This window comes from Aptenodytes patagonicus, chromosome 6, assembly GCF_965638725.1.
Source record: "Aptenodytes patagonicus chromosome 6, bAptPat1.pri.cur, whole genome shotgun sequence".
Taxonomy (NCBI): domain Eukaryota; kingdom Metazoa; phylum Chordata; class Aves; order Sphenisciformes; family Spheniscidae; genus Aptenodytes; species Aptenodytes patagonicus.
Genome location: NC_134954.1, coordinates 58,630,618 through 58,644,597, shown reverse-complemented (window position 1 = coordinate 58,644,597; position 13,980 = coordinate 58,630,618). Strand labels below are relative to the sequence as shown.

The 13,980-nt window shown below is 42.0% G+C and overlaps 1 long non-coding RNA gene across 1 annotated transcript; it reads left to right on the top strand.

Moving 5' to 3' along the window:
* Positions 1–6,963: 6,963 nt before the first annotated feature.
* On the top strand, positions 6,964–8,414 carry LOC143161685 (uncharacterized). The gene is made up of 3 exons (XR_012995569.1): positions 6,964–7,007; positions 8,132–8,202; positions 8,334–8,414. It is a non-coding gene; the product is annotated as an uncharacterized LOC143161685 (long non-coding RNA).
* Positions 8,415–13,980: the final 5,566 nt, after the last annotated feature.

Genomic DNA, 13,980 nt, shown 5'->3' with positions numbered 1-13,980 from the left:
CAAGGTGTCCCCAAGAGGATCCCACTGTCTCTAGAGTTCTCTTGTTCCTCCTTTGCTGTGCCAAGGAATCAGGAGAACCGATAAAAAGAAAAAAAAAAAAAAGAGTTAAGAAAGGAACCTTTGTGGGCAGCTGTTAAAAGAAGGTCAAACACTTTTATTTATTTATTTTTCTATGGGGGAACACTGATGGGAAGAGAGAACAACAAAGAATTGCTTTTGGAGTAGTCCAAAAGCTCCCTGCTGACAGGTCGGCTCCACCCTCCCCTCTCCAGCACACAAGAACTCTTTTCAAAGAGAATCACCTGGCCCATAAATTCCAATTTATGGTAATTTAAGAAAACAAATGACCAACTCCAGCCTTTGACAGTGTTTAGGAAAGGCAGGATTAAGCACAGTGATTAAAAAAGAAAAGCCTTTCCTTGCCACTCGACTTTGCAGGTGGAATTTCCTCCAATCCTCCCAGTTTTGTGGCTTCACTATCCAGAGCCTTCAAGAGGTTAAACTGGCACAGCTCGGGGGTTTGAAAACACTATGAGGGCTGGGGGAAGGGCAAGAGGAAATTAAGTGGCTTCTTTCTTTTCACCTTCCTTTCTCCAGTTATCTGTAGCAAGCCCTCAGAGCACCTATATTTAGACTAGGATATATAAAGAGGCACAGATGCACACTTGACCCAGGAACATTTCCCATTTTCTATTAAATTCACTCATTTTTAGCTTCTGTGCTTTCTTCAGTGATCTGGGATCTGGCCAAGGACAAAAAAAAAGGGCTTTTTAGGGCCACTTACTGAATACAAATCTTGCCTGAGACTTAATTACAAATGTGGTGTTCCAATTTAGATAGGCAACGATGCTGGAGTCAGCAGGAAGACGGCTCAGAAGTCAGGGGGCCAAACACTTTGGCTTTGTGGGGCAGAAGAGCAGAAAGCATGGAGACGTTACATCCCCTTCAGCCCACCTGGGACCACAGGTCTCCTGCTAACAAGTGTGTTATCCTCTTCTTATACAGGGGAAAGCTCCACTGGAGGGCAAGCTGGATTCTTTATCCCTACTCCTCTCTTAGGGAAGCCAGAAGTTTACTCCTCAAATGGTCAGAAACCCTCTCCTTCTTTCCAGTTTATTCCTGGCCACATTTATCTTTGTGTCTTCTGGTATGAAACATTTTTACTTCAACTTAAATACCTCTTCCCCCTTTCTGGCATCTTACTCTCTCCAACCTCAGCATGGTCACGGAAAGTTAAGCCATCCTTTCTTGACCCTTGTTTTCCTACAAAAAGCAAGCAAAGTTCCCTGCCTTCTCTTATGAAACAGGGTCTCCAATGCCCTTTTTCCTCCCAGAGTCCTACCATTTTATTCCTGTGCTAGCCTCAGTGTTTAATGTGGAGAGAAATAGGCTGCAAGTCTGGTCATGAAACAGAAGCTCTGGCCACAGATACCCACTCAAGGCCACAGCATCAAGGCTGAGGTATCGTGGATGACCTGGCAGCAAGCCCTGGGGGAAAAGTTCAGAAGGAGCTTCTGGCTCTGCCCACAGTGTTTTACGTGGGTTTACACCAAGGAACGTCACCCTAAGCCTGTCAACACGTGCCCTCCTGGGCTAATCTCCATGCTTCTTCCAAACCTCCATGGCGCAGGCAGGGAGTCCACATCTCACCTCGTCATGTTAGCAGCGAGATGGCTTCCCTAGCAAGGAAATCCCATGGGAGACCCTCTACAGACACACATGGGATGGAGCCAGGCTGCCTTCACCTCACAAAAGCTCCCCACACCAGCCAGTGTGGCTGTGGCATCTGCATCCTCCCTACCCTTCCCAGCCCCTTCCCCACCTCGGACGCCTGCTCCTGCACTGCCATCCAAAACCTGCCACCACCTCAAAGCCCAGGAGCTTGTTCCTCTGCCTGCATTGCATCCTAACCACTCCTGGCCCGGGCTACATCCCAATTCCTACCACAGTCTAGCCTGCCTGGTTTTCAAATCATGCAGTCTCCACCTCCCAGGAAGGTCTGGGCAGGTTCACTGGAAGCATGTGACGAGCGGCAGGCTGGCCAGTGTTGGGGCGACAGGGGAGGATGCAGTCAACGCTTCTTGGTGCTGCTGTGACTAGGGTGGCAAAGGAAAGGTGTGGGCTTCTCTGAGTTTAGAAAGACTAGAAAATGGTAATGATGCATGATGGAAAGTGCAGTCCAGCCAAGGCTGAGCTTGGCCGTAGCAGCGCCCTGACATCAAGTTTCCATTATGTTTTTGTTGTCATTTCTAAGTACAATTGTCTTTCTCCTGGGAGAAAGGAAGTGTTAAATACATAATATTTTCATTTCCCACCTGGAATTTCTGTGGGTTTTTCTGAAAACTGGAGACATGAGGGGAGATCTGCTTGTTTGCTTGCTTGCTTGCTTGCTTGCTTGCTTTTCTTTCTTTTATATCTCTTTCTTTCAAAAAAAATATTTTTTCCTGAGGGATACATCTCTCTCCCCTTCCCTTTCATTTCCTAACTGGATCTGTTTGACCTGTATTTTCTGAGGCATTGGTTAAGAATTTCAGATGCCCAACTTAGCCTGCCTGAATTGAGTCTATTTTCCAGAAGACAAATGTACAGCACTTTTTGAAAACCCGGTTCCCGGGTTCTCTCTCTCAAGATGTCCCACATTAATCTCTCCATAATAGAAAGAGCCAAAATCTCCAGCAATTTCAGAAAATGTTGGTCATTATCTTTGTATAGTGAAGACAGCAATCTGAGCTTTGAAACAAACAAAAAAGTCACTGTTTAAAAAAAAAAAAATTGAGAGATGCCAGCATATTTATTCCTAAACAAAACTTCTCTAGCACAACTCTGGGCTTCCCAATAAGCAGTTTTGTGCGTGAACTTTATGGTATGACATCAGTGAACAGATGGCAGGCAAAGCTGTTGGCAGGGTGATGAGAAAGCTGGCCATTTATAATGGAAAATGTCCTGATAAAATGGAATGCACTTATTTTATTCCACTGTTATGTTTATAAAATTCCTTTCCTGAGGCTTCTTCGAGGATCTTTTCATCATTATTGTATTATTATTAATAATAAAACATATAACGGGAAAAATGTGCATAGCAAATGACATTTTAAATGCCCCAGAGGAAAAGGGAAAGGTTTTCAGCACTGGTAAGGTTGATTGCATTGTGATGATTTGTTACAAGCTTTACAGTTACAATCCACGATGGCGTGGACATTTCTCCCAACAGGGTTAATTGTATAATAACCCGTAATAACTGGCAGGTCTTCACCCTTCAGGGGAGGACACTGGAGTGTGAAGGCATGCACAGATGCTGCCAAATTTCTGTACCTTGAGAATCTCTGAATGCTGATGTGCCTCAAGTCTTTCAAAGGCAGACTTTCAGCTGGATGCAATTCAGGATGGGTCCATCATGCAAGCGGTGGGGAACAAAGCTGGGCCTTTAAAAACAATTGGTACTGGTTTATGTCTTGAAGTAGTTTGTGTCTTGAAAAGCCAAATCCAGGTGTTGCAAGAATTATTAGCTAATTTAAGTAAAATTCATTCTAATAATATTTTCTGGAAATTTCCAGAGATGGGGCAGGACACAAAGCCTGGTAGGAAGAGATTCCTTTCACAGATAACCACTGAAAATTCTGCACTAGTGCAGGACAGGAGGAGACACAGGATGAGTTGAGGGTGGGACTCCTCAACCCACGCAACTAGCTAGTCACGGCACAGAGAAAGGAGACATTTCCTCCCACTCCTCCACGTTCCTTCCCGTTTGCCTTAATTCCAGGAGCTCAAAACCAAATATGTCTTGCTGAACCTAAAACTTCTTACAAAACGATTTCACTTTGATAAGACAGGATGAAGACATGTGTGGTTTGGATTAATCCCAACACATTCCCTTCATACACAGCCCCACCAAACCAAGAGGGAACAAAGTGACGAGGCTTAAGATTTAAAAGCGAATAAAGCAGAGGAGCAATTCATAATAATAATTGAAGGATTATTATTGGATAGTCCTTATCAGTCCTTATCTCCCAGCTGTTTATAAAAACAGCTGATATCATTATTGCCATTGTACCGACAGTGAAACTGAGGTTGAGGGAGATCAAACAATTGACCTATGGTTGCCTCACCAGACAATGATAGAGCTACAAAGAAATCCTAACTGTTCAGTCTTTACCTGTTACACACTGATGCACTGTGTCTATCACAATAAAAATCTGACAAAATGAAATTTGTCGCAGGACAAAAGGTAGGAGCCAAAAAGTTTGCTATCTTTCAGAGAAAAACCACCTGGGTAGCCAGACTCCCTTTCCAATCTATTTAGCAATAAAGGACGGAGAGGGCAGCTATGATCCCATGCTATCCACTCACGACCAACAGGCACCTTCTGGTGTGTTACAGCAACATAGCTAAACAAACAACTTGCTGTTCCAGCACCCCTCAGGGCAGATTCCTTGGTGGGGACAATCTATTTCCAGCATTCCCATATCCGGATCTGGAAGTCATTATATCCACCTATTCCTACAGTGAGCCACCATGAGTATATCTAAAGTCTCTATCTCATCCTGAACAACATGCCAGAGACCAGCTGTGCTGGAGAGAACTTGTTTCCTAGCAGAGTCTCGGACTAAAATCTTCTCAGGCACAGAAGACCAGCTAGTCTGGGTGAACCCTGACTGGATGCTGAATTCACAACAAGCTCCAGGGCCATGCCTGAAATCCAGCATATCACCATTTTACATTGCTTCCTGCTTCCCCCTTTTCATGATTCTGAGATGTCCTCAATTTACCTGCAGATAAATTAAGAAAGCTCTTATCTTTTGGGCAAAATCTCAACTTGGAAAAGCCACAGGAACTATAAACTATACTTCAGTAAATTGCCTTAAGCTCTCCAGCTCATTGTGGTTTGATACCCTGCCTAGTGGACCATTCCTAGCCCTTAAATTAATCCACAAAATATTTTTTTTTCATTTCCTTCCATCTGCACCATTTTCTGTTCCACCTCCTCTATAAAGCTCTGCTGCCCTGGGACAGGACAACAATTGTAACAACAACAATAAAACTCACAGCAACAACAGTGTGTTTAATTTCAGGCTCCGCTGTGGTCACTTCCCTGCTGAACGTGGTAGAGAGACATGGACACGGGCACTGGGTTCCATCTCTTTCCCACCGAGGATCCAGTATCCTGTCCTCAGCTCATACATTTCGGATCTGCCACTGTTTCTGCCAAAAAAGCTTCATTTTACAGGATAGGAATGAGAAAAAATAAGAAAGGAAGAGGATGAGAAAGGAAGATTTTTAAAGGGCAGCCAAGATAATTCCTCCTGGATGTTTTGATCTTTTTAAATAACTTGTTCTTGAAGAAACTATATTCTGGTGGCCTTCTGCAGGAGAGTGCCTACTGGAACAAAGTCCTATCACCATGGGAAGGGAGAAGGTGCAAGATAATATTATTATTTTCTGACTCTAAGGACAAAGAAATTGTTGGATGAGAAAACCCTACTAGGAACAAGAGGAGATTAATTCTCTTTCAGGTTTATTGCAGTGCTGTTGCTTTCTCTCAGATACAGGCAGATGTATAGGAGATACAAAACAGGTTCAAAAGCAGGTTCAGGTGAAAAAAATCACAGCTGGATCCAGAACCAATCACTGAAAATCACTTTCCCAGCAATTTCCTGATGCTTTTATCCCCACTGCCAGGAGTCATGTCACCAATTCAGAGCACTGTAATGACTTCGCCTCTGTCTTCTGCTTGCTCAGATCCACCTCTAAACATCCCATGTTCATACCTAAAAGCTCCTTTTTGCACCATCCAAATTCAGTTAGTGGCTCTTTAGCAGCACGGTCATCTTCTCCTGTCTCCCTTTTGCTGGAGACATGCAGCTTTAGTGCTCAGTAAACAAAGTTTACACCTTCAACATAAAAAGCCAACCAAGGCCACGACTTCCACTTAGTTTGCCAAGGTATTCCTAGTCTGAACCCTCCTAACTTGTGCTAGTGTTAGGGAGATGCTCTGGTATGTAAGGAGGTAGCCCTGAGATGCATCATCCTGAGATCCAAGTGAAAGCCATAAAGGCTCTTTAACACCAGCGATTTCATGGAATAATTCCAGGTTTACATCAGGGTTGATGAGAGCAAATTGGGCCATTTTTTTCATTTTTGTTTCCTGAATTTAGCACTGCTTCCAATTCATGTTCCCCAGTTTGTACCCTACTAAAACTCTAGACTTTTAAGTTCTGTTTTCTGTACAGCTGTGTTATTCTCTCCACTCCAGCGGGGACATTTCTGTAGAAGTCTGACTTGGTTTGTTACCATTCTCCTAGTTCCAGTTTGTTTTGGAAGTAGAAGGTCTCAAACCATGAAACTCATTTTGGGTTATAGCAAGCTCAAAAGACTCCTCTTTCATGTTTGGCAGGTTTCTAGAATAGAGACAGGCCTTATACACATTTTTCCACCTGAATTGATTACACTAAGGTTTTAGGTCCTACAGCTGACCTGGATTTGATCTCCATTGCGATGACAACCTACAAGAAGAATGGAAAGAAATACCAACTGCAAAACACCCTGATTTTTTATCTTTGCTGAACAATTCAGGTGAAGTTCTGTTTAACAAAGGGTGCAGCAAGAATTCTGCAGCAGTCTCCGTATCCATAGGCACTCACCCCCCCATTACCAGGTAGTTGTGTTTATGTCCTGGTTTTGGCTGGGATAGAGTTAATTTTCTTCCTAGTAGCTGGTACAGTGCTGTGGTTTGGATTTAGTATGAGAACAATGTTGATAACACACCGACGTTTTAGCTGTTGCTAAGCAGTGCTTACACTGGTCAAGGACTTTTCAGCTTCCCATGCTCTACCGACTGAGAAGGCGGGAGGTGCACAAGAAGCTGGGAGGGGGCACAGCCAGGACAGCTGACCCAAACTGGCCAAAGGGACATTCCATACCATGTGACATCATGCTCAGGATATAAACTGGGGGAAAGCTGGCCAGGGGGGCCACTGCTCGGGGACTGGCTGGGCATCAGTCGGCGGGTGGTGAGCAATTGCATTGTGCATCCCTTGCTTTGTATATTCTTTTTATTATTATTACTATCATTATTATTATTATTTTATTTCAATTATTAAACTGTTTTTATCTCAATCCACGAGTTTGCTCACTTTCACTCTTCCAATTCTCTCCCCCATCCCACTGGGGTGGGGGGAGTGAGCGAGCGGCTGTGTGGTGCTCAGTTGCCAACTGAGGTTAAACCACGACAGTTTAGAAGATCCCATTTGGTATTGTTATATAGTATTGGAGTACATTTATTAAATATCCTGATCATTCTGAGACTGTGTTATTTATTGGCAACAAATTTAAGAATGTTAATTCAGAAAATTAAATTCATTTTAAAAGTCCATCTTTACTGAAGCAGCAGCTGAAGAACTTGCAATCTGAATAGCATCTCCTGAAATTGAAAAAGAAGCAGAGCTGTGATTTTGATCACGTTACTGACAGCTGAGCCAGTAACCAAAAATTCAGAAATTAGTGTAAAATGATGCCACTAGACTATGAAATTCAACTGTTCTGCTGTTGACATTTTCTTGCCATTTTGATCTGAAAAGAATCAAAATGCCTTTAGTCATTTAGACTGTACTTCAAACACAGTCCTATTTTCATTTCAATGTTGTTGATGCATGCACTTGTAATATTCTCCACGCATGTTTCTTGTCAATAACATTAAGAAAAAAACTATTTATAGATTTCCCCTATTAAAAAACATTGCATAAAAACTGAGTTGTTTGGTTAGAACAATAATACAAATGGCTCCACTCTCCAGCTAAGTTCTAGCCCTTAAAATTTAGAAGCCTAACTCTACAAAGTTCAGTCACCTTACAATAATATTCTGCTCTATGCTTCTCAGCGTACAGCCAGCACTGGCTGGCAATGCCTGACGTACCCTTATTTAGGCAGAGCACAGGAACAGCCCAGAGATATTCATGCCCCCAAGCCTCAGACCAGATGAAAGGTTCTGATATGAGACTTTTCTACCCTTGAGAGCCCCAGTAACATGGACAGTCACTGCATTTGGAAAGGATTTGCATGCCTTGCGTGGTAAATTAACTTCTTGTCTCTTTAAACAAACAGGAATCTCCACACTGTTGTGTTACTCCTTTGGCAGGTAAACGAGCTGTACACCAGGACTTTATATGCACAGTCTTTGACCACTGGGCCAGAGTGTGTTTGCTATTTGTAAGTAGGCATTCAGTAGTTTATCGACAAGATTTAGCACAAGATCTGGTGCTCTGGTGCTCTGGTTTATTTGAACATACAGCGGACACCCACCAAATCAAATAAAAAATAATTTCTTTTGCATCTTACAGGGTGTAGAAAAACCAGGATCGTTTTTCTGACAGTGATTGCCTCCTTCTCCACGTGAGACTGCAAAAAGCCTTACCACAAATAAAAGCATGATCTGTCGTATCTCACTTCCTTCAATTTTCCTTCTACCACTTCTCCCTAGAGCTTTTTTTTTTCCCCCCTGGCTCCAGTGATAAGATGACTTCATTAGACTTGCATTCAGGCCTTACATGATTCAGCCAGGTGTTACTCATATGTCTACATCAAAGCCACACAGAAGAGGAGAGAAATCCCTGCTTCTCTGGGAGTGCTTTTATGCCCCCTTCCACCAAATTAGCACTGGCAGAAAGTTGAAGGGGAAGGCAGTGACATACTTGACCATACTGCTGTCTGCTAAGTGAGTGTGTGTCTAAACCCCCATTAGAGGTTTTTGCCCTGTAATTAGAGCATGGCTCGATCCAGCATTAGAAAGCTAATGTGGCTGAAATTAAGACAGGACCCTTTTCAATACTAATTCAGAAGTTCTGCTAGCAGTCAGTCCGGCAGGATTTTATGCAGTCCATGAGTTTTCTTAGTAGGCTTCAGGAGGTCAAACCCAAAGAGGCAAATCCACCACTTCAGAGTAGGCTTCCACTGGAACTGAATGTGCATCCCAGCTGGATGCTGTAGAAACTGCTTCTCTATCTGACCATTCCCCTATTACCTTCTGTGTCTATAATAACAGATTCAGGCAACACAGCCTTCATTTCCAAAGGGGTCTCTTCTTTCCATATTTGTCTCTGTAATGGCATTATTCTCAATTTTACACCAGACTGTAGAAGTGTGGTAGATCCTTTATTTTGGAGCCCATTGAGTTTGAGAGCTCCCTGCAATCTCCAAGCAATGTTTCTTAGTCCCACACGTCCCTTTCTAGGCTATTAGCATAACATAGCAGAGATGGGTAATTTGGGACTCCCACAACACTGTCTTGTACAAGCACAACAAGTGTAAGAGCTGGACTTCCAATAATTTTCTATTATCAGTTCTCAAGGTGAAACTTGGCTAACATCCAACCTTTTCCCCTTTAAATGAATTGGAATAAAATGGATAGTCTAATCCATTGTTCTTGCTAATACTTCAAGTGTTCCTCCATCCCTCAAACAGCTTTTATGTCATCTAGCTCCACTTGAAGGGGAAAGAATGTGTTTGGGAATAATTAACAAGCTAAAAATGACTTTGTCAGAACATTTGTGTTATTGAATTACTTGCAGCTACCAGCTTTAGAGAGCTGAGGCAGTGGCTGGGCACAATTAGAGCCCTTTAAAGGGAAAAAAAGAATAGTCTTTTGGTGAAGCACACAAAGTTGGACTTAAGAGGGACAGGTTAATCTCCTGATTCTGCCTCAAAATTCTCATGTAACCTCAGGCACATCATTTAGTCTACCTAAACTTCAGCCCCTCACACAAAATACCCCTGGTGACTCTTGCCTCATTATAGCATAAGCAAATATTAACGTTACAACAGAGCTGTCTCTTATCCTGCATTCCTACCTCATCCAGCGTAAGAGTCCTGGAGTTTGTCAGTGCATCTGGGCACTACTTTAATACAAATAATACTCAAGTCAGAAGTCTTTTTTTCTTCCCTCTTATGTAGAGCATTGTTATTTTGAGGAGATGCAATAATAAAACTGCCAGCCTTTACAACAAGGACTGTGAGCAATCAATACAAAAGTCAACTAACATATGGCTCTTTCTTCTGCCACTACAAAGCAGAAATACACTTCTGTTGTCCCTCTACAACGGATTTAGAAACTCAGATCACTTAGTCTCCTGTTTCATAGGGAAAACCAGCACATATTATATAGAAGATTGCTTTAAAACTACCCTTTGGTATGGGATAACTTAACAGAAAAGAAAAAGTTCTGGCCTTAAACTGCATTTCATGCCTGGATTTCCAAGCATTTGAGCTATCTCACCCCTGCAACTAAGATAGCTGTTCCATCAGCTGTGCCAGGATCTAGCCTGAGGCTCTTGTAGATTTAACCTTTTCAAGCCACAGTGAAGAACCTAAGATTAGATTTAGATACCCAGTTTACCCTCAGCTCTTCTTTAAATTTATGCTTTAGAGGATTAGAATAGCTGTTCCATGCCTGAGCAACTTTACACACAAGAGCCTATATATATAAGGTCAGACTTATTCAATAGGAAATCAGGCTTGATAGTAAAAGAGCAAATTCTGGGATGAGGGAAAAAAAAAAAACCAAAACAAACAACTTTTAGCATAGCATGAACCTCTATTTTCTCTTCAAGCCCCAAAAGCTCCCTACCCCCTACCTCATCCCTTTTAAATCAAAGCTGGACCTGGCAACATCTGTGGCTTGTTAATGTTATCTCCAGTGTCTGTGGTTCATTGCTCTTATATAAACCCTCATCTTAGGCCAGCTTGTATCTTATGAGATGCTTTGCTAAAGAGGAAGGTTGGTAGTACTTTGGGGGGGAAGGGAAGTGCTTCACTTGGGAAGAAAATAGGGGAAAATAAGTTTTTTTTTTTTCTGCAGAGCTGCTGTTAATGGTTTGCTGCAGCAAAAGGAAGGTTTTCTGTAAGAAAACAGAAGAAAATCAGATCTGCTATAGATATCTGAAAGCCTAGGTAGGCAAATTTTGTCTGTTACTATTGTATTGCTAACTTAGTCTCTGCTGTATGACTCCAAAGGGGGTCATGCAAGAATCTGGTTATCAATAAGAGGCTGCTCACTTACTAGTGAGAATACTTTCTCAGACTAGCTCTTATTTCTTCTCTGATATGTTTTATCATACAAAAAGCTTTTTTGTACCTGTTCATCTTATGCCTGTTTAGTGTCCCTGTACTTTGAGTTGAAGGGGAGTGCAGAGCACACAATATGAAGGAGCAGCAAAGATTAAAAATTCATGACAAGCCAACAAAGGAGCTTTCGGTTGCAGTGGGTGGGGAAGGATGGGTTGTCCTTGATGACTAATGTAGCCCAGCCTGGTATATGTGAAAGCTACTTGCCTGTCCTTGAGGTCCCCAAAGGAAATACCTGCTGTTTGAACCAAAATACACCTAAAGCAATGCACCATGACTCAGCACCCTTATTTTTCTGTCTCTGCAGAGAACTGTAGGCTCTGAACACAGATCATGTTGCTAAATGAGCTTGCTCTAAGTGTATTAAATCCTGTAGTGAACACAGTTGTATTATGGTCACCTGTGTTGTTGTTTTTCAACAGAATAAATAAGGAATGTTGTGCCTTCTTAAGGAGTTAATCTGCTGCCTGTGACCCTGTTGTCTGCTTCAGAAGCTATAGTTAAAAGCTCTGCCTTTAACCACATCCTCTATGTGCTGTGTGTTCAATTTGTGCTGCTTTGTGTTTCTTTCTATCCTGATTGTGGAGAGAATAAAAGGTGAGAGGGAAGCCATTGGGAAGTGTGACTAAGGAAGGGAAAATACAACATATCAGCCAGACCACCCAGTTGTCACCAACTTGGAAGGTGTCAAAATGTAAGTATGGGATACTGTCACTGTGCAGGCTAAAAAAAAAATTGGAAATTCAATTCAGTGTGTAGGGAGAAAACAATCCTAATGGTTAAAGTGTTTGATGGGATCTGAAAACTTTGAGGGCCAGACATTGCAGCAGGATGTATAAACATGAATTTTTAAATAATGTCTGTCAAGTGCTGATGTCCTGATTTGAACCCTTAATGCTAGCTGAGGAGGCAGCACAAGATGTTTGCTGCGTATGCCCCACCAGCATACATGCACCCCCCCATGCCCCCACTGCCTCTGTATGGTTATTCTCTCTTTCTACTTCAGTTTAGATTTCTTTGAACTTTAGTTCTCATTATTTTTGGACTTGTCACTTTGTTTGGAAAGATTTATTTCCACTGTTCCTGCTCTGTTCTTTCCTTGCCTCTTCTCCTCTGGATGCTTTTTTGGCAAAGCCCATTGCTATTTTTTATGACTTTGTGTACTGTTTCAAAACAGTAAAATGTTTTTGAAGCAAGATGATCCTGTGTTGCTATGTTCATGCAGTAGCTCCTCCACCTCTGCTCCTTTTTAAAGGGCTTGTGCTATACTTCTGGTTTTCTGTGTTCATTAAGAAACCAAGTGACTCTGAATTGTAGAACTTAAAAAAAAAAAAATAAAAAAATCCCAAAAGTCTCACGAGAGTCTCACACTTGTTTGTGTGAGTACCTTAATGTTATTGAGTTTTTTACTTCCCTCCATGACAGCAAGCCAGGTGTCCTTCTGTGATCACATGCTGGTTTTCACAGATGTGAGTAAAAAGGAGCAGTCCTGATATTTCTGTCAAGTGATGTTGAAATTAGTGGTGGAAGGGGGACAGTTGGCCGGTGTGATCACTGAATTGTCATGTCCTTTGGACACCCAGACTAAGACTAAAATGTTTGTCCCTGTGTATTTCAGATCATGTTGTACCATCCTAGTGACAAGTGAACTGATTTCACTTGGAAGTTGGAGGCTAAGATCTAAATCTAATTTTAGCAGCTCAAAAATCATGCCAGTTTATAAATATACATGTAAATAGATTTGATTGGCTGAAATGGTTTTCCTTTAATGCTCTGGAGTGAGGCTCTTCTTGTGTCTACAGGCCCCTACAAGAAAACTCTTCACTTTATTCAGTACACTAAATGATAGCAATAGACTTTTGATATTGAGATTATTTGGAGAAGCTGTCTCTGCGTACTTAACCAGTATAGTTTGAATGTTAATTTTATATTGGATGGGGCACAAAGCACATACAGCTCTATTCTGTGCTTATATTAGCAATAAAAACAACTATTAAAGTCAGGTTTCTAGAGCTAACACTTGTGCTTCTCAACTCAGTTTTTTCCTAAATTGAGGTTTCTTAAACAGTCTTTCTCACTTTTCTGCCAGTTGATTTTTTGTTTGTTTGCAGAACTGCTCTTTGAGGTGCTGAGGTAGCAACACAATGCTGGTCCATGGTAAGGGTTTAAACAGACTCCCGGATAAGGAAGATGACATGAACATTACTTAAAAATTGGAAAAATAGTCATGGGATGTGCTCTTCAGTGCCAAACAAGCTGCAAGAGAAGTACCATTCTGTTTTATACTAGGGGATATCTTACCTGCCAGGAGTGCAAACTCACCACTAATATAAGTGACCTGTCCCGGATGGAACTCTTACTGACTTTGAGCCTCAGTTTTCCCATCACAAGAAGAGAAGGATCTTAACCTGTATTACAATGACCTCCATCAACATTGTTTTCATATTTTATTTGGTGCTCCAGACACTTTGACTGTTGACTTCACATTTATAAGGTTAAAAAGGAACTTTCTATCAGTGCTGCATGAATGATATAAAAAAAAAATCTCTGGCTAAATGTCCTCCGTGGAGTCTGAATCTGGATGCAAAGACTCCAAAGTTGTGAAGACTTCAATTTCCCTTGCTGAATTGCTTGGATGGCTATAAAGACCCTTATCAGTAGACCTAGGTGCAGTCTGCTGGCTGGTAGACTGACAGCATGCTGGAAGTACATACACATAGCTTTCCAGAGATGTGGAACTGAGGGATCAATGTGACTGTGGAAGATTGCAACAGCATTGTCCAGAAGGAGGGTAACTCCCTGATCTGGACCTGTAATGGATATCAGTGAAGGACAGCTGAATGTCAAATTTAGGACCAGGAAAGATGT